The 17,093-nt window shown below is 46.6% G+C and overlaps 11 non-coding genes across 11 annotated transcripts; all 11 read left to right on the top strand.

The window, feature by feature from the left end:
* Positions 1-270: 270 nt before the first annotated feature.
* LOC142287560 (U2 spliceosomal RNA) lies at positions 271-461 on the top strand. Its single transcript, XR_012748516.1, has one exon. It is a non-coding gene; the product is annotated as a U2 spliceosomal RNA (small nuclear RNA).
* Positions 462-1,848: 1,387 nt separating this feature from the next.
* LOC142287559 (U2 spliceosomal RNA) lies at positions 1,849-2,039 on the top strand. Its single transcript, XR_012748515.1, has one exon. It is a non-coding gene; the product is annotated as a U2 spliceosomal RNA (small nuclear RNA).
* A 1,387-nt stretch (positions 2,040-3,426) lies between these two features.
* On the top strand, positions 3,427-3,617 carry LOC142287558 (U2 spliceosomal RNA). Its single transcript, XR_012748514.1, has one exon. It is a non-coding gene; the product is annotated as a U2 spliceosomal RNA (small nuclear RNA).
* A 1,387-nt stretch (positions 3,618-5,004) lies between these two features.
* On the top strand, positions 5,005-5,195 carry LOC142287557 (U2 spliceosomal RNA). Its single transcript, XR_012748513.1, has one exon. It is a non-coding gene; the product is annotated as a U2 spliceosomal RNA (small nuclear RNA).
* Positions 5,196-6,582: 1,387 nt separating this feature from the next.
* Positions 6,583-6,773, top strand: LOC142287556 (U2 spliceosomal RNA). Its single transcript, XR_012748512.1, has one exon. It is a non-coding gene; the product is annotated as a U2 spliceosomal RNA (small nuclear RNA).
* Positions 6,774-8,160: 1,387 nt separating this feature from the next.
* Positions 8,161-8,351, top strand: LOC142287522 (U2 spliceosomal RNA). The gene has a single exon (XR_012748483.1). It is a non-coding gene; the product is annotated as a U2 spliceosomal RNA (small nuclear RNA).
* A 1,387-nt stretch (positions 8,352-9,738) lies between these two features.
* On the top strand, positions 9,739-9,929 carry LOC142287555 (U2 spliceosomal RNA). The gene has a single exon (XR_012748511.1). It is a non-coding gene; the product is annotated as a U2 spliceosomal RNA (small nuclear RNA).
* Positions 9,930-11,316: 1,387 nt separating this feature from the next.
* Positions 11,317-11,507, top strand: LOC142287553 (U2 spliceosomal RNA). The gene has a single exon (XR_012748509.1). It is a non-coding gene; the product is annotated as a U2 spliceosomal RNA (small nuclear RNA).
* A 2,185-nt stretch (positions 11,508-13,692) lies between these two features.
* Positions 13,693-13,888, top strand: LOC142287527 (U2 spliceosomal RNA). The gene has a single exon (XR_012748487.1). It is a non-coding gene; the product is annotated as a U2 spliceosomal RNA (small nuclear RNA).
* Positions 13,889-15,275: 1,387 nt separating this feature from the next.
* On the top strand, positions 15,276-15,466 carry LOC142287552 (U2 spliceosomal RNA). Its single transcript, XR_012748508.1, has one exon. It is a non-coding gene; the product is annotated as a U2 spliceosomal RNA (small nuclear RNA).
* A 1,387-nt stretch (positions 15,467-16,853) lies between these two features.
* Positions 16,854-17,044, top strand: LOC142287551 (U2 spliceosomal RNA). Its single transcript, XR_012748507.1, has one exon. It is a non-coding gene; the product is annotated as a U2 spliceosomal RNA (small nuclear RNA).
* Positions 17,045-17,093: the final 49 nt, after the last annotated feature.

The raw sequence follows: 17,093 nt of genomic DNA, 5'->3' as shown, positions 1-17,093 counted from the left end.
TCTTTTTGTATCGTGAATTGGAAAGACTGCAAGGGGGAGGGGAGTTGCTTGCGCCCTAAAGGAGGAGTTATTCAGATTCATTGCAGTGGGCGGCGGCTGCAAAACGCACCATTCTTCTTGTTTTTGCTCTGCAAAGCAGCCTTTTCAAGGGTTGGCTTGGGTGACAAAATGTCTTGTGTAGGCGTGGGTTTGTCTCCCTCTCGCTCTCTCTCCCTAAGATGTGTCCGGCATAGGCCAGGGTGCCACTCGAGGCCCAAACCAATTCTGGTTATCGCTTCTCGGCCTTTTGGCTAAGATCAAGTGTAGTATCTGTTCTTATCAGTTTAATATCTGATACGTCCCCTATCTGGGGACCATATATTAAATGGATTTTTAGAACAGGGAGATGGAAAAAGAGCTTGCTCTGTCCACTCCACGCATTGACCTGGTATTGCAGTACCTCCAGGAACGGTGCACCCCTTCTTAACCCAGTTTCCAAAAGCAGAACTCAATTCACCTGATTCATATTAGCCCGATTTAATGAATTGGAAGAAAGCATACGTCTTCATATGCACCTCAATTTGGCCCATTCACTTTTCACACTTCCTCCTTTTGTTTTTTATCTTTCACACTTTTGACTTTCTTTATTCATCCAAATAGCAAACTCATCACCACTCAACCTGACCAACTCGGCTATGTCCCCGTGCTGCAGTTCTCTGTCTTATCTAGATCATTTGCAATTGAATGGAATAGATCCCTTTTGGACAAAGTGGATTCACCTGCTGCTGCAGTGACCACAGGTGTGATAAGATCTAGAATTGGCATCTGGTGCGATCTCTCCGCTTCCACTCCAAAGAAAGTTACCTGTTTATTCCTATCATGCATTGGTTTTTGGGGTTTTCTTTGAGTAATGATGATCTCTTTAGTAGTCTGTTGGCGCCCTCTCCTGGAGGAATAGTTTGCTTGCTCTTGGACATTCTAAAAGAGAGGTCATGATAGACATTGAGCTTCTGAGCTCAATTGGGGACAGTCATGGGTGATGAATGTTTGCAACCTACTGCGAAGCCTCATACCGCAATATAAGGAACGTCAAATACTAAGAAAGGGCGGCCTATGAAAGAATTACTACTTTCAATAAGTACACTTAAACGGCTAATTGGGAATAGAAAAACTGTAAAAAGCCCTCTGAGAAAGCCCCCCTCTAACCTTTGATAGTAAGCTTTTCTGTAGTCTGCCTGTTGATGTATTTTCCGTTTGAACTGTGCACAACATGAAGAGATGGAACACTGGCGGCTTGTCACAATGCCCCCCGATGACATCACAATAGCGCTGCTGCCTAGAAAACAAGCTGCGCAGAAGAAGTTGTTCTTTGGGTGGGAGGGTGGGCTAGTGGAAGGAGGGGGCAATCTCTTTTTTTCCCGGGTGGTAGGGGGATGACAGGAGAAGGGAAGCGGGTGGTGAGAAAGGTACAGAGGGCAGGGTTTGGGGGCTGGGAAGGAAAGGGAAAAGATTAGGGTTTGGGGATGATGAAAGGGCTTTCTACGGGTAAGGATGGCAAAGGGTGGCAGTGACGGAAAGTCAGGCAACCTGTCCTGTCCGTCTTTTTGTATCGTGAATTGGAAAGACTGCAAGGGGGAGGGGAGTTGCTTGCGCCCTAAAGGAGGAGTTATTCAGATTCATTGCAGTGGGCGGCGGCTGCAAAACGCACCATTCTTCTTGTTTTTGCTCTGCAAAGCAGCCTTTTCAAGGGTTGGCTTGGGTGACAAAATGTCTTGTGTAGGCGTGGGTTTGTCTCCCTCTCGCTCTCTCTCCCTAAGATGTGTCCGGCATAGGCCAGGGTGCCACTCGAGGCCCAAACCAATTCTGGTTATCGCTTCTCGGCCTTTTGGCTAAGATCAAGTGTAGTATCTGTTCTTATCAGTTTAATATCTGATACGTCCCCTATCTGGGGACCATATATTAAATGGATTTTTAGAACAGGGAGATGGAAAAAGAGCTTGCTCTGTCCACTCCACGCATTGACCTGGTATTGCAGTACCTCCAGGAACGGTGCACCCCTTCTTAACCCAGTTTCCAAAAGCAGAACTCAATTCACCTGATTCATATTAGCCCGATTTAATGAATTGGAAGAAAGCATACGTCTTCATATGCACCTCAATTTGGCCCATTCACTTTTCACACTTCCTCCTTTTGTTTTTTATCTTTCACACTTTTGACTTTCTTTATTCATCCAAATAGCAAACTCATCACCACTCAACCTGACCAACTCGGCTATGTCCCCGTGCTGCAGTTCTCTGTCTTATCTAGATCATTTGCAATTGAATGGAATAGATCCCTTTTGGACAAAGTGGATTCACCTGCTGCTGCAGTGACCACAGGTGTGATAAGATCTAGAATTGGCATCTGGTGCGATCTCTCCGCTTCCACTCCAAAGAAAGTTACCTGTTTATTCCTATCATGCATTGGTTTTTGGGGTTTTCTTTGAGTAATGATGATCTCTTTAGTAGTCTGTTGGCGCCCTCTCCTGGAGGAATAGTTTGCTTGCTCTTGGACATTCTAAAAGAGAGGTCATGATAGACATTGAGCTTCTGAGCTCAATTGGGGACAGTCATGGGTGATGAATGTTTGCAACCTACTGCGAAGCCTCATACCGCAATATAAGGAACGTCAAATACTAAGAAAGGGCGGCCTATGAAAGAATTACTACTTTCAATAAGTACACTTAAACGGCTAATTGGGAATAGAAAAACTGTAAAAAGCCCTCTGAGAAAGCCCCCCTCTAACCTTTGATAGTAAGCTTTTCTGTAGTCTGCCTGTTGATGTATTTTCCGTTTGAACTGTGCACAACATGAAGAGACGGAACACTGGCGGCTTGTCACAATGCCCCCCGATGACATCACAATAGCGCTGCTGCCTAGAAAACAAGCTGCGCAGAAGAAGTTGTTCTTTGGGTGGGAGGGTGGGCTAGTGGAAGGAGGGGGCAATCTCTTTTTTTCCCGGGTGGTAGGGGGATGACAGGAGAAGGGAAGCGGGTGGTGAGAAAGGTACAGAGGGCAGGGTTTGGGGGCTGGGAAGGAAAGGGAAAAGATTAGGGTTTGGGGATGATGAAAGGGCTTTCTACGGGTAAGGATGGCAAAGGGTGGCAGTGACGGAAAGTCAGGCAACCTGTCCTGTCCGTCTTTTTGTATCGTGAATTGGAAAGACTGCAAGGGGGAGGGGAGTTGCTTGCGCCCTAAAGGAGGAGTTATTCAGATTCATTGCAGTGGGCGGCGGCTGCAAAACGCACCATTCTTCTTGTTTTTGCTCTGCAAAGCAGCCTTTTCAAGGGTTGGCTTGGGTGACAAAATGTCTTGTGTAGGCGTGGGTTTGTCTCCCTCTCGCTCTCTCTCCCTAAGATGTGTCCGGCATAGGCCAGGGTGCCACTCGAGGCCCAAACCAATTCTGGTTATCGCTTCTCGGCCTTTTGGCTAAGATCAAGTGTAGTATCTGTTCTTATCAGTTTAATATCTGATACGTCCCCTATCTGGGGACCATATATTAAATGGATTTTTAGAACAGGGAGATGGAAAAAGAGCTTGCTCTGTCCACTCCACGCATTGACCTGGTATTGCAGTACCTCCAGGAACGGTGCACCCCTTCTTAACCCAGTTTCCAAAAGCAGAACTCAATTCACCTGATTCATATTAGCCCGATTTAATGAATTGGAAGAAAGCATACGTCTTCATATGCACCTCAATTTGGCCCATTCACTTTTCACACTTCCTCCTTTTGTTTTTTATCTTTCACACTTTTGACTTTCTTTATTCATCCAAATAGCAAACTCATCACCACTCAACCTGACCAACTCGGCTATGTCCCCGTGCTGCAGTTCTCTGTCTTATCTAGATCATTTGCAATTGAATGGAATAGATCCCTTTTGGACAAAGTGGATTCACCTGCTGCTGCAGTGACCACAGGTGTGATAAGATCTAGAATTGGCATCTGGTGCGATCTCTCCGCTTCCACTCCAAAGAAAGTTACCTGTTTATTCCTATCATGCATTGGTTTTTGGGGTTTTCTTTGAGTAATGATGATCTCTTTAGTAGTCTGTTGGCGCCCTCTCCTGGAGGAATAGTTTGCTTGCTCTTGGACATTCTAAAAGAGAGGTCATGATAGACATTGAGCTTCTGAGCTCAATTGGGGACAGTCATGGGTGATGAATGTTTGCAACCTACTGCGAAGCCTCATACCGCAATATAAGGAACGTCAAATACTAAGAAAGGGCGGCCTATGAAAGAATTACTACTTTCAATAAGTACACTTAAACGGCTAATTGGGAATAGAAAAACTGTAAAAAGCCCTCTGAGAAAGCCCCCCTCTAACCTTTGATAGTAAGCTTTTCTGTAGTCTGCCTGTTGATGTATTTTCCGTTTGAACTGTGCACAACATGAAGAGACGGAACACTGGCGGCTTGTCACAATGCCCCCCGATGACATCACAATAGCGCTGCTGCCTAGAAAACAAGCTGCGCAGAAGAAGTTGTTCTTTGGGTGGGAGGGTGGGCTAGTGGAAGGAGGGGGCAATCTCTTTTTTTCCCGGGTGGTAGGGGGATGACAGGAGAAGGGAAGCGGGTGGTGAGAAAGGTACAGAGGGCAGGGTTTGGGGGCTGGGAAGGAAAGGGAAAAGATTAGGGTTTGGGGATGATGAAAGGGCTTTCTACGGGTAAGGATGGCAAAGGGTGGCAGTGACGGAAAGTCAGGCAACCTGTCCTGTCCGTCTTTTTGTATCGTGAATTGGAAAGACTGCAAGGGGGAGGGGAGTTGCTTGCGCCCTAAAGGAGGAGTTATTCAGATTCATTGCAGTGGGCGGCGGCTGCAAAACGCACCATTCTTCTTGTTTTTGCTCTGCAAAGCAGCCTTTTCAAGGGTTGGCTTGGGTGACAAAATGTCTTGTGTAGGCGTGGGTTTGTCTCCCTCTCGCTCTCTCTCCCTAAGATGTGTCCGGCATAGGCCAGGGTGCCACTCGAGGCCCAAACCAATTCTGGTTATCGCTTCTCGGCCTTTTGGCTAAGATCAAGTGTAGTATCTGTTCTTATCAGTTTAATATCTGATACGTCCCCTATCTGGGGACCATATATTAAATGGATTTTTAGAACAGGGAGATGGAAAAAGAGCTTGCTCTGTCCACTCCACGCATTGACCTGGTATTGCAGTACCTCCAGGAACGGTGCACCCCTTCTTAACCCAGTTTCCAAAAGCAGAACTCAATTCACCTGATTCATATTAGCCCGATTTAATGAATTGGAAGAAAGCATACGTCTTCATATGCACCTCAATTTGGCCCATTCACTTTTCACACTTCCTCCTTTTGTTTTTTATCTTTCACACTTTTGACTTTCTTTATTCATCCAAATAGCAAACTCATCACCACTCAACCTGACCAACTCGGCTATGTCCCCGTGCTGCAGTTCTCTGTCTTATCTAGATCATTTGCAATTGAATGGAATAGATCCCTTTTGGACAAAGTGGATTCACCTGCTGCTGCAGTGACCACAGGTGTGATAAGATCTAGAATTGGCATCTGGTGCGATCTCTCCGCTTCCACTCCAAAGAAAGTTACCTGTTTATTCCTATCATGCATTGGTTTTTGGGGTTTTCTTTGAGTAATGATGATCTCTTTAGTAGTCTGTTGGCGCCCTCTCCTGGAGGAATAGTTTGCTTGCTCTTGGACATTCTAAAAGAGAGGTCATGATAGACATTGAGCTTCTGAGCTCAATTGGGGACAGTCATGGGTGATGAATGTTTGCAACCTACTGCGAAGCCTCATACCGCAATATAAGGAACGTCAAATACTAAGAAAGGGCGGCCTATGAAAGAATTACTACTTTCAATAAGTACACTTAAACGGCTAATTGGGAATAGAAAAACTGTAAAAAGCCCTCTGAGAAAGCCCCCCTCTAACCTTTGATAGTAAGCTTTTCTGTAGTCTGCCTGTTGATGTATTTTCCGTTTGAACTGTGCACAACATGAAGAGACGGAACACTGGCGGCTTGTCACAATGCCCCCCGATGACATCACAATAGCGCTGCTGCCTAGAAAACAAGCTGCGCAGAAGAAGTTGTTCTTTGGGTGGGAGGGTGGGCTAGTGGAAGGAGGGGGCAATCTCTTTTTTTCCCGGGTGGTAGGGGGATGACAGGAGAAGGGAAGCGGGTGGTGAGAAAGGTACAGAGGGCAGGGTTTGGGGGCTGGGAAGGAAAGGGAAAAGATTAGGGTTTGGGGATGATGAAAGGGCTTTCTACGGGTAAGGATGGCAAAGGGTGGCAGTGACGGAAAGTCAGGCAACCTGTCCTGTCCGTCTTTTTGTATCGTGAATTGGAAAGACTGCAAGGGGGAGGGGAGTTGCTTGCGCCCTAAAGGAGGAGTTATTCAGATTCATTGCAGTGGGCGGCGGCTGCAAAACGCACCATTCTTCTTGTTTTTGCTCTGCAAAGCAGCCTTTTCAAGGGTTGGCTTGGGTGACAAAATGTCTTGTGTAGGCGTGGGTTTGTCTCCCTCTCGCTCTCTCTCCCTAAGATGTGTCCGGCATAGGCCAGGGTGCCACTCGAGGCCCAAACCAATTCTGGTTATCGCTTCTCGGCCTTTTGGCTAAGATCAAGTGTAGTATCTGTTCTTATCAGTTTAATATCTGATACGTCCCCTATCTGGGGACCATATATTAAATGGATTTTTAGAACAGGGAGATGGAAAAAGAGCTTGCTCTGTCCACTCCACGCATTGACCTGGTATTGCAGTACCTCCAGGAACGGTGCACCCCTTCTTAACCCAGTTTCCAAAAGCAGAACTCAATTCACCTGATTCATATTAGCCCGATTTAATGAATTGGAAGAAAGCATACGTCTTCATATGCACCTCAATTTGGCCCATTCACTTTTCACACTTCCTCCTTTTGTTTTTTATCTTTCACACTTTTGACTTTCTTTATTCATCCAAATAGCAAACTCATCACCACTCAACCTGACCAACTCGGCTATGTCCCCGTGCTGCAGTTCTCTGTCTTATCTAGATCATTTGCAATTGAATGGAATAGATCCCTTTTGGACAAAGTGGATTCACCTGCTGCTGCAGTGACCACAGGTGTGATAAGATCTAGAATTGGCATCTGGTGCGATCTCTCCGCTTCCACTCCAAAGAAAGTTACCTGTTTATTCCTATCATGCATTGGTTTTTGGGGTTTTCTTTGAGTAATGATGATCTCTTTAGTAGTCTGTTGGCGCCCTCTCCTGGAGGAATAGTTTGCTTGCTCTTGGACATTCTAAAAGAGAGGTCATGATAGACATTGAGCTTCTGAGCTCAATTGGGGACAGTCATGGGTGATGAATGTTTGCAACCTACTGCGAAGCCTCATACCGCAATATAAGGAACGTCAAATACTAAGAAAGGGCGGCCTATGAAAGAATTACTACTTTCAATAAGTACACTTAAACGGCTAATTGGAAATAGAAAAACTGTAAAAAGCCCTCTGAGAAAGCCCCCCTCTAACCTTTGATAGTAAGCTTTTCTGTAGTCTGCCTGTTGATGTATTTTCCGTTTGAACTGTGCACAACATGAAGAGACGGAACACTGGCGGCTTGTCACAATGCCCCCCGATGACATCACAATAGCGCTGCTGCCTAGAAAACAAGCTGCGCAGAAGAAGTTGTTCTTTGGGTGGGAGGGTGGGCTAGTGGAAGGAGGGGGCAATCTCTTTTTTTCCCGGGTGGTAGGGGGATGACAGGAGAAGGGAAGCGGGTGGTGAGAAAGGTACAGAGGGCAGGGTTTGGGGGCTGGGAAGGAAAGGGAAAAGATTAGGGTTTGGGGATGATGAAAGGGCTTTCTACGGGTAAGGATGGCAAAGGGTGGCAGTGACGGAAAGTCAGGCAACCTGTCCTGTCCGTCTTTTTGTATCGTGAATTGGAAAGACTGCAAGGGGGAGGGGAGTTGCTTGCGCCCTAAAGGAGGAGTTATTCAGATTCATTGCAGTGGGCGGCGGCTGCAAAACGCACCATTCTTCTTGTTTTTGCTCTGCAAAGCAGCCTTTTCAAGGGTTGGCTTGGGTGACAAAATGTCTTGTGTAGGCGTGGGTTTGTCTCCCTCTCGCTCTCTCTCCCTAAGATGTGTCCGGCATAGGCCAGGGTGCCACTCGAGGCCCAAACCAATTCTGGTTATCGCTTCTCGGCCTTTTGGCTAAGATCAAGTGTAGTATCTGTTCTTATCAGTTTAATATCTGATACGTCCCCTATCTGGGGACCATATATTAAATGGATTTTTAGAACAGGGAGATGGAAAAAGAGCTTGCTCTGTCCACTCCATGCATTGACCTGGTATTGCAGTACCTCCAGGAACGGTGCACCCCTTCTTAACCCAGTTTCCAAAAGCAGAACTCAATTCACCTGATTCATATTAGCCCGATTTAATGAATTGGAAGAAAGCATACGTCTTCATATGCACCTCAATTTGGCCCATTCACTTTTCACACTTCCTCCTTTTGTTTTTTATCTTTCACACTTTTGACTTTCTTTATTCATCCAAATAGCAAACTCATCACCACTCAACCTGACCAACTCGGCTATGTCCCCGTGCTGCAGTTCTCTGTCTTATCTAGATCATTTGCAATTGAATGGAATAGATCCCTTTTGGACAAAGTGGATTCACCTGCTGCTGCAGTGACCACAGGTGTGATAAGATCTAGAATTGGCATCTGGTGCGATCTCTCCGCTTCCACTCCAAAGAAAGTTACCTGTTTATTCCTATCATGCATTGGTTTTTGGGGTTTTCTTTGAGTAATGATGATCTCTTTAGTAGTCTGTTGGCGCCCTCTCCTGGAGGAATAGTTTGCTTGCTCTTGGACATTCTAAAAGAGAGGTCATGATAGACATTGAGCTTCTGAGCTCAATTGGGGACAGTCATGGGTGATGAATGTTTGCAACCTACTGCGAAGCCTTATACCGCAATATAAGGAACGTCAAATACTAAGAAAGGGCGGCCTATGAAAGAATTACTACTTTCAATAAGTACACTTAAACGGCTAATTGGGAATAGAAAAACTGTAAAAAGCCCTCTGAGAAAGCCCCCCTCTAACCTTTGATAGTAAGCTTTTCTGTAGTCTGCCTGTTGATGTATTTTCCGTTTGAACTGTGCACAACATGAAGAGACGGAACACTGGCGGCTTGTCACAATGCCCCCCGATGACATCACAATAGCGCTGCTGCCTAGAAAACAAGCTGCGCAGAAGAAGTTGTTCTTTGGGTGGGAGGGTGGGCTAGTGGAAGGAGGGGGCAATCTCTTTTTTTCCCGGGTGGTAGGGGGATGACAGGAGAAGGGAAGCGGGTGGTGAGAAAGGTACAGAGGGCAGGGTTTGGGGGCTGGGAAGGAAAGGGAAAAGATTAGGGTTTGGGGATGATGAAAGGGCTTTCTACGGGTAAGGATGGCAAAGGGTGGCAGTGACGGAAAGTCAGGCAACCTGTCCTGTCCGTCTTTTTGTATCGTGAATTGGAAAGACTGCAAGGGGGAGGGGAGTTGCTTGCGCCCTAAAGGAGGAGTTATTCAGATTCATTGCAGTGGGCGGCGGCTGCAAAACGCACCATTCTTCTTGTTTTTGCTCTGCAAAGCAGCCTTTTCAAGGGTTGGCTTGGGTGACAAAATGTCTTGTGTAGGCGTGGGTTTGTCTCCCTCTCGCTCTCTCTCCCTAAGATGTGTCCGGCATAGGCCAGGGTGCCACTCGAGGCCCAAACCAATTCTGGTTATCGCTTCTCGGCCTTTTGGCTAAGATCAAGTGTAGTATCTGTTCTTATCAGTTTAATATCTGATACGTCCCCTATCTGGGGACCATATATTAAATGGATTTTTAGAACAGGGAGATGGAAAAAGAGCTTGCTCTGTCCACTCCACGCATTGACCTGGTATTGCAGTACCTCCAGGAACGGTGCACCCCTTCTTAACCCAGTTTCCAAAAGCAGAACTCAATTCACCTGATTCATATTAGCCCGATTTAATGAATTGGAAGAAAGCATACGTCTTCATATGCACCTCAATTTGGCCCATTCACTTTTCACACTTCCTCCTTTTGTTTTTTATCTTTCACACTTTTGACTTTCTTTATTCATCCAAATAGCAAACTCATCACCACTCAACCTGACCAACTCGGCTATGTCCCCGTGCTGCAGTTCTCTGTCTTATCTAGATCATTTGCAATTGAATGGAATAGATCCCTTTTGGACAAAGTGGATTCACCTGCTGCTGCAGTGACCACAGGTGTGATAAGATCTAGAATTGGCATCTGGTGCGATCTCTCCGCTTCCACTCCAAAGAAAGTTACCTGTTTATTCCTATCATGCATTGGTTTTTGGGGTTTTCTTTGAGTAATGATGATCTCTTTAGTAGTCTGTTGGCGCCCTCTCCTGGAGGAATAGTTTGCTTGCTCTTGGACATTCTAAAAGAGAGGTCATGATAGACATTGAGCTTCTGAGCTCAATTGGGGACAGTCATGGGTGATGAATGTTTGCAACCTACTGCGAAGCCTCATACCGCAATATAAGGAACGTCAAATACTAAGAAAGGGCGGCCTATGAAAGAATTACTACTTTCAATAAGTACACTTAAACGGCTAATTGGGAATAGAAAAACTGTAAAAAGCCCTCTGAGAAAGCCCCCCTCTAACCTTTGATAGTAAGCTTTTCTGTAGTCTGCCTGTTGATGTATTTTCCGTTTGAACTGTGCACAACATGAAGAGACGGAACACTGGCGGCTTGTCACAATGCCCCCCGATGACATCACAATAGCGCTGCTGCCTAGAAAACAAGCTGCGCAGAAGAAGTTGTTCTTTGGGTGGGAGGGTGGGCTAGTGGAAGGAGGGGGCAATCTCTTTTTTTCCCGGGTGGTAGGGGGATGACAGGAGAAGGGAAGCGGGTGGTGAGAAAGGTACAGAGGGCAGGGTTTGGGGGCTGGGAAGGAAAGGGAAAAGATTAGGGTTTGGGGATGATGAAAGGGCTTTCTACGGGTAAGGATGGCAAAGGGTGGCAGTGACGGAAAGTCAGGCAACCTGTCCTGTCCGTCTTTTTGTATCGTGAATTGGAAAGACTGCAAGGGGGAGGGGAGTTGCTTGCGCCCTAAAGGAGGAGTTATTCAGATTCATTGCAGTGGGCGGCGGCTGCAAAACGCACCATTCTTCTTGTTTTTGCTCTGCAAAGCAGCCTTTTCAAGGGTTGGCTTGGGTGACAAAATGTCTTGTGTAGGCGTGGGTTTGTCTCCCTCTCGCTCTCTCTCCCTAAGATGTGTCCGGCATAGGCCAGGGTGCCACTCGAGGCCCAAACCAATTCTGGTTATCGCTTCTCGGCCTTTTGGCTAAGATCAAGTGTAGTATCTGTTCTTATCAGTTTAATATCTGATACGTCCCCTATCTGGGGACCATATATTAAATGGATTTTTAGAACAGGGAGATGGAAAAAGAGCTTGCTCTGTCCACTCCACGCATTGACCTGGTATTGCAGTACCTCCAGGAACGGTGCACCCCTTCTTAACCCAGTTTCCAAAAGCAGAACTCAATTCACCTGATTCATATTAGCCCGATTTAATGAATTGGAAGAAAGCATACGTCTTCATATGCACCTCAATTTGGCCCATTCACTTTTCACACTTCCTCCTTTTGTTTTTTATCTTTCACACTTTTGACTTTCTTTATTCATCCAAATAGCAAACTCATCACCACTCAACCTGACCAACTCGGCTATGTCCCCGTGCTGCAGTTCTCTGTCTTATCTAGATCATTTGCAATTGAATGGAATAGATCCCTTTTGGACAAAGTGGATTCACCTGCTGCTGCAGTGACCACAGGTGTGATAAGATCTAGAATTGGCATCTGGTGCGATCTCTCCGCTTCCACTCCAAAGAAAGTTACCTGTTTATTCCTATCATGCATTGGTTTTTGGGGTTTTCTTTGAGTAATGATGATCTCTTTAGTAGTCTGTTGGCGCCCTCTCCTGGAGGAATAGTTTGCTTGCTCTTGGACATTCTAAAAGAGAGGTCATGATAGACATTGAGCTTCTGAGCTCAATTGGGGACAGTCATGGGTGATGAATGTTTGCAACCTACTGCGAAGCCTCATACCGCAATATAAGGAACGTCAAATACTAAGAAAGGGCGGCCTATGAAAGAATTACTACTTTCAATAAGTACACTTAAACGGCTAATTGGGAATAGAAAAACTGTAAAAAGCCCTCTGAGAAAGCCCCCCTCTAACCTTTGATAGTAAGCTTTTCTGTAGTCTGCCTGTTGATGTATTTTCCGTTTGAACTGTGCACAACATGAAGAGACGGAACACTGGCGGCTTGTCACAATGCCCCCCGATGACATCACAATAGCGCTGCTGCCTAGAAAACAAGCTGCGCAGAAGAAGTTGTTCTTTGGGTGGGAGGGTGGGCTAGTGGAAGGAGGGGGCAATCTCTTTTTTTCCCGGGTGGTAGGGGGATGACAGGAGAAGGGAAGCGGGTGGTGAGAAAGGTACAGAGGGCAGGGTTTGGGGGCTGGGAAGGAAAGGGAAAAGATTAGGGTTTGGGGATGATGAAAGGGCTTTCTACGGGTAAGGATGGCAAAGGGTGGCAGTGACGGAAAGTCAGGCAACCTGTCCTGTCCGTCTTTTTGTATCGTGAATTGGAAAGACTGCAAGGGGGAGGGGAGTTGCTTGCGCCCTAAAGGAGGAGTTATTCAGATTCATTGCAGTGGGCGGCGGCTGCAAAACGCACCATTCTTCTTGTTTTTGCTCTGCAAAGCAGCCTTTTCAAGGGTTGGCTTGGGTGACAAAATGTCTTGTGTAGGCGTGGGTTTGTCTCCCTCTCGCTCTCTCTCCCTAAGATGTGTCCGGCATAGGCCAGGGTGCCACTCGAGGCCCAAACCAATTCTGGTTATCGCTTCTCGGCCTTTTGGCTAAGATCAAGTGTAGTGTTGTTCGAAGAGGTGGTTTAAGCTCCAGGCCACCTTAGTATAATGATACAATGCACACTGGAAGGTTGCGCTTGCTAGTACTCTGGGTGGATAGTATATTCATCTAGAGGAAAACATGGCCCTACCAGGATCGAGGCTATTAGACTGAGTAAGGGTGGGGGGCTATGGTACAACGTGCCCCAGGACTGATGACCCTGGAGTGAGTCTGAGCTTGCTGGCTTGGGACCCCGGCAAGCCTTGGGCTCTGTAGCACACCGTACCTTGCCTTTTCATACTTTTTGAGCATATTACCCTATCCCGGCCTTCTGGCTAGGAAGGGAAATTTTTATAATCCCGGTCGGAGGTCTGGTCAGCTTTGGGCTGAGAAACTAACACCCGGTTGGAGGTCCGGGTCAGCTTCGGCTGAGAAACCAACACCCGGTTGGAGGTCTGGGTCAGCTTCGGCTGAGAAACCAACACCCGGTTGGAGGTCCGGTTAGTCTTGGGCTGAGAAACCAACACCGGTTGACGGTCCGGGCAGTTTCGGCTGCGAAACCAACAACTAGTAGCTCTCTACTCCACTTGGGTAAGATGCCTGGGTGGACGCTGGGAGCAACGACAAGGCTCAACCAGGCTTCGGCTTGGGGGAGCACCGAAGATCCCTGACCCTTGCTGTGGCCTTCTGGCTCGGAGGGACGGGGTTGATTTTTGGGGACCCTCTCCTCACGGTGGGGTCCACACGAATCCTAGCCTTTGCACTGTTTTTGGTGTGACTTCGGTCATGCATTTTTTGTGGTGCTTTGGAAAGCTTCATTAAATCAAAATCTGTTCTTATCAGTTTAATATCTGATACGTCCCCTATCTGGGGACCATATATTAAATGGATTTTTAGAACAGGGAGATGGAAAAAGAGCTTGCTCTGTCCACTCCACGCATTGACCTGGTATTGCAGTACCTCCAGGAACGGTGCACCCCTTCTTAACCCAGTTTCCAAAAGCAGAACTCAATTCACCTGATTCATATTAGCCCGATTTAATGAATTGGAAGAAAGCATACGTCTTCATATGCACCTCAATTTGGCCCATTCACTTTTCACACTTCCTCCTTTTGTTTTTTATCTTTCACACTTTTGACTTTCTTTATTCATCCAAATAGCAAACTCATCACCACTCAACCTGACCAACTCGGCTATGTCCCCGTGCTGCAGTTCTCTGTCTTATCTAGATCATTTGCAATTGAATGGAATAGATCCCTTTTGGACAAAGTGGATTCACCTGCTGCTGCAGTGACCACAGGTGTGATAAGATCTAGAATTGGCATCTGGTGCGATCTCTCCGCTTCCACTCCAAAGAAAGTTACCTGTTTATTCCTATCATGCATTGGTTTTTGGGGTTTTCTTTGAGTAATGATGATCTCTTTAGTAGTCTGTTGGCGCCCTCTCCTGGAGGAATAGTTTGCTTGCTCTTGGACATTCTAAAAGAGAGGTCATGATAGACATTGAGCTTCTGAGCTCAATTGGGGACAGTCATGGGTGATGAATGTTTGCAACCTACTGCGAAGCCTCATACCGCAATATAAGGAACGTCAAATACTAAGAAAGGGCGGCCTATGAAAGAATTACTACTTTCAATAAGTACACTTAAACGGCTAATTGGGAATAGAAAAACTGTAAAAAGCCCTCTGAGAAAGCCCCCCTCTAACCTTTGATAGTAAGCTTTTCTGTAGTCTGCCTGTTGATGTATTTTCCGTTTGAACTGTGCACAACATGAAGAGACGGAACACTGGCGGCTTGTCACAATGCCCCCCGATGACATCACAATAGCGCTGCTGCCTAGAAAACAAGCTGCGCAGAAGAAGTTGTTCTTTGGGTGGGAGGGTGGGCTAGTGGAAGGAGGGGGCAATCTCTTTTTTTCCCGGGTGGTAGGGGGATGACAGGAGAAGGGAAGCGGGTGGTGAGAAAGGTACAGAGGGCAGGGTTTGGGGGCTGGGAAGGAAAGGGAAAAGATTAGGGTTTGGGGATGATGAAAGGGCTTTCTACGGGTAAGGATGGCAAAGGGTGGCAGTGACGGAAAGTCAGGCAACCTGTCCTGTCCGTCTTTTTGTATCGTGAATTGGAAAGACTGCAAGGGGGAGGGGAGTTGCTTGCGCCCTAAAGGAGGAGTTATTCAGATTCATTGCAGTGGGCGGCGGCTGCAAAACGCACCATTCTTCTTGTTTTTGCTCTGCAAAGCAGCCTTTTCAAGGGTTGGCTTGGGTGACAAAATGTCTTGTGTAGGCGTGGGTTTGTCTCCCTCTCGCTCTCTCTCCCTAAGATGTGTCCGGCATAGGCCAGGGTGCCACTCGAGGCCCAAACCAATTCTGGTTATCGCTTCTCGGCCTTTTGGCTAAGATCAAGTGTAGTATCTGTTCTTATCAGTTTAATATCTGATACGTCCCCTATCTGGGGACCATATATTAAATGGATTTTTAGAACAGGGAGATGGAAAAAGAGCTTGCTCTGTCCACTCCACGCATTGACCTGGTATTGCAGTACCTCCAGGAACGGTGCACCCCTTCTTAACCCAGTTTCCAAAAGCAGAACTCAATTCACCTGATTCATATTAGCCCGATTTAATGAATTGGAAGAAAGCATACGTCTTCATATGCACCTCAATTTGGCCCATTCACTTTTCACACTTCCTCCTTTTGTTTTTTATCTTTCACACTTTTGACTTTCTTTATTCATCCAAATAGCAAACTCATCACCACTCAACCTGACCAACTCGGCTATGTCCCCGTGCTGCAGTTCTCTGTCTTATCTAGATCATTTGCAATTGAATGGAATAGATCCCTTTTGGACAAAGTGGATTCACCTGCTGCTGCAGTGACCACAGGTGTGATAAGATCTAGAATTGGCATCTGGTGCGATCTCTCCGCTTCCACTCCAAAGAAAGTTACCTGTTTATTCCTATCATGCATTGGTTTTTGGGGTTTTCTTTGAGTAATGATGATCTCTTTAGTAGTCTGTTGGCGCCCTCTCCTGGAGGAATAGTTTGCTTGCTCTTGGACATTCTAAAAGAGAGGTCATGATAGACATTGAGCTTCTGAGCTCAATTGGGGACAGTCATGGGTGATGAATGTTTGCAACCTACTGCGAAGCCTCATACCGCAATATAAGGAACGTCAAATACTAAGAAAGGGCGGCCTATGAAAGAATTACTACTTTCAATAAGTACACTTAAACGGCTAATTGGGAATAGAAAAACTGTAAAAAGCCCTCTGAGAAAGCCCCCCTCTAACCTTTGATAGTAAGCTTTTCTGTAGTCTGCCTGTTGATGTATTTTCCGTTTGAACTGTGCACAACATGAAGAGACGGAACACTGGCGGCTTGTCACAATGCCCCCCGATGACATCACAATAGCGCTGCTGCCTAGAAAACAAGCTGCGCAGAAGAAGTTGTTCTTTGGGTGGGAGGGTGGGCTAGTGGAAGGAGGGGGCAATCTCTTTTTTTCCCGGGTGGTAGGGGGATGACAGGAGAAGGGAAGCGGGTGGTGAGAAAGGTACAGAGGGCAGGGTTTGGGGGCTGGGAAGGAAAGGGAAAAGATTAGGGTTTGGGGATGATGAAAGGGCTTTCTACGGGTAAGGATGGCAAAGGGTGGCAGTGACGGAAAGTCAGGCAACCTGTCCTGTCCGTCTTTTTGTATCGTGAATTGGAAAGACTGCAAGGGGGAGGGGAGTTGCTTGCGCCCTAAAGGAGGAGTTATTCAGATTCATTGCAGTGGGCGGCGGCTGCAAAACGCACCATTCTTCTTGTTTTTGCTCTGCAAAGCAGCCTTTTCAAGGGTTGGCTTGGGTGACAAAATGTCTTGTGTAGGCGTGGGTTTGTCTCCCTCTCGCTCTCTCTCCCTAAGATGTGTCCGGCATAGGCCAGGGTGCCACTCGAGGCCCAAACCAATTCTGGTTATCGCTTCTCGGCCTTTTGGCTAAGATCAAGTGTAGTATCTGTTCTTATCAGTTTAATATCTGATACGTCCCCTATCTGGGGACCATATATTAAATGGATTTTTAGAACAGGGAGATGGAAAAAGAGCTTGCTCTGTCCACTCCACGCATTGACCTGGTATTGCAGTACCTCCAGGAACGGTGCACCCCTTCTTAACCCAGTTTCCAAAAGCAGAACTCAATTCACCTGATTCATATTAG

This window comes from Anomaloglossus baeobatrachus, unplaced genomic scaffold (genome assembly GCF_048569485.1).
Source record: "Anomaloglossus baeobatrachus isolate aAnoBae1 unplaced genomic scaffold, aAnoBae1.hap1 Scaffold_735, whole genome shotgun sequence".
NCBI classification, from domain to species: Eukaryota; Metazoa; Chordata; class Amphibia; order Anura; family Aromobatidae; genus Anomaloglossus; species Anomaloglossus baeobatrachus.
The sequence above is the reverse complement of the archived record's forward strand: the minus strand, read 5'-3'. Positions and strand labels throughout refer to the sequence as shown.